The sequence below is a fragment of the Danio rerio genome, chromosome 12 (genome assembly GCF_052040795.2).
Source record: "Danio rerio strain M-AB ecotype USA chromosome 12, GRCz13ab, whole genome shotgun sequence".
NCBI lineage: Eukaryota > Metazoa > Chordata > Actinopteri > Cypriniformes > Danionidae > Danio > Danio rerio.
Genome location: NC_141032.1, coordinates 51,355,001 through 51,357,688, shown reverse-complemented (window position 1 = coordinate 51,357,688; position 2,688 = coordinate 51,355,001).

Below are 2,688 nucleotides of genomic sequence, written 5' to 3'. Positions count from 1 at the left end.
CTCTGTCCATGAAGTAACTTTTATTAACACAATATATCGCAATTTTTTAGATTTAGACGAGATGTTCAAGTATTTTTGGTCTGGAAAATGTTCATTTCAGCAGTAAAAGAGACTCTATGCAAACGAGATTAATTAAAAATGATTTATTTGATAGTTGAGATAACATTCTGATGAGGAATGTTGTTCATTAAGCTTCATGAGACTTGAAACATCCCGTCTCAACAGACTCCAGTTCTCCATTTAAAACACACTTTCATTAATACATTGTTGACACGCAGGGCCTCTTCAGAAAATAAACAACAACAGAATATTAAAAACAAAAATCATTCTCTGAGTAAACAACGACGCTCCGCTTATTTGGCCCCCGTTTGTTCAAGTGTAAATCCATCAGTAACAAGAAATAAATAAGAAAAACACGCGTGAAAGACGATGAGAGAGCATGCAGCATTAACACTCCAGCACACTAATACACACACACACACACACACACACACACACGTGATCAGCAGCTAAACTCATCTGCAAATGCAATATGCAAAACGCCAATGCAATATGCAAATTAGCATATTGCGTTTATTTAAATTTGCATTCCTTAACTTAATGTTTGCTGAAGGCGCAGCTGTGGTGCAGTGAGGGGTTTGCGTCTTTAATAAACTGCAGCAGTTTGCGTTCACTCTACATTAAGAAAGATTAAATAATCCATATAAAACAGTCCCTTAAAAGTCACGTCTCGTCTTCGGGTTCAGGCGTGTTTTGCACTCTCAAGATTATGTTTGCACACTTAAGATTACCACTAAAACCTAAGTGACTAGTGCCTGAGCCCGATTCAGAGCACTCACACTTCTCAAACCATCCGGGAAACGGGCCTGGGCACGGTACGGATGGCATAGTGTGAGTGCGCCCTTAGTGCATGTGGGTGTGTGCAAGAGAGTGTGAATGTTTCCCAGTGTTGGGTTGCGGCTGGCAGTGGCGCAACAAGGGGGTATGCAGTATATGCGGCGCATAGGGGCGCCACACATGGGGGGGCGCTGTTGTGCCAAAACTATTTTTAAAATTATCCTTATTAAAAGTTTCAAATAATAAAAATAAATAAATATGTTTTGTTAAAAAAACATTATTTTGCATTTTAAACGAATATAATATTGTTATTGTTTAATTCAAAATCATTTAACACAATAACATGCAGTCCCACAGCCGAAAGTGTTCATGTAGATGTAACTGTTTAGATTTGTTTTTATTTTTATCTAAATAAACTGTCAAATCATACATAATGTCAAAAGTTATAAGATTAATCTGAAAGTTTGTCTTCATTTATTATTAATTAATTAATATAAAATAAGAGGGATCACACAAACTGTGAACCCGCATACCCGTAAATGTGTAGTTGCGCCCCTGGCGGCTGGAAGGGCATCCGCTGTGTAAAACATATGCTGGATAAGTTGGCGGTTCATTCCACTGAGGCGACCCCTGACTAATTTAGACGGAAAAAAAAAAATGAATGAGTTGCCGGTTCATTCCACTGTGGCGATCTATAAAATGGAGACTAAGCCGAAATTTATTTATATTCTAGATTATTTTTTTTTATTTTAACATACATTTATATATATATTTATATATATATATTAACATCTCACACTTAAGATATTTAAAATAAAATAGTAATTTTTAATTAATAAAGATCGAAACATCACTGCAATAGCCCAGTGGTTAGTGCGCTGACAAATGGTGTGGAAGCGCTCCGGGTGTCCCGAGTTTAAATCTCAGCTCGAGGACCTTTCCTGATCTTAATACACTTCCTGTCAAAACTACAGTCCTGTCAAATAAAGGCAAAAATAAATCTATAAACTAAACAATCGAGATGATGGACACAAAAATGATTTGTGCTGCGTGTTCAAACTAATTTAGAAAGAGCTGAAACAACACAATTCTTGAGTTTTTTGTGGCACAACTTAACCGCTTTACGTTCAGTCCACTTCAGTTTCATTCATTCGTTCATTTTCTTTTCGGCTTAGTCCCAATATTAATCTGGGGTCGCCACAGCTGAATGAACCATCAACCATTTTACACAGCGGATGCCTTTCCAGCTGCAACCCAGTACTGGGAAACACCCATACACACTCATTCACACACATACGCTATGAACAATTTTTGCTTACCCAATTCCCCTATAGCGCATGTGTTTGGACTGAAACCCACGCCAACACAGGGAGAACATGCAAACTCCACACAGAAACACCAACTGACCCAGCCGGGACTTGAACCAGCGACCTTCTTACTGTGAGTTGATTGTGCTACCCCCTGCGCCACCATGCTGCCCTGCTAGTTAATTTACAAAGTGTGCACAAACAAACTCAAAAACAGAAATGCACTGCCATTTTACATACTGCACTGCTGATTTGCATATTACACGAGAAATTAATTTACATACTCTAATGTTTCCATAGTTACTGAGTCATCGGCTAGACTGCAAGGTAATGCTGCTGGGGTTTACATTAAGATGCTGCGTTTTTGCCAACACAGGCTCATTCTGTAAGCGTACCCCCGTATACATCTCTGGAGAGCGTGAATTATGTATCCAGAGGGATGTATGGCTGCATTTAATCTCTGAATGAACGCTACGGGGCGGTATGACGGCGTTCGTTTACATGCTACCAGTTGACCGTTTACCTTTATGTGGACGGCTTTTTA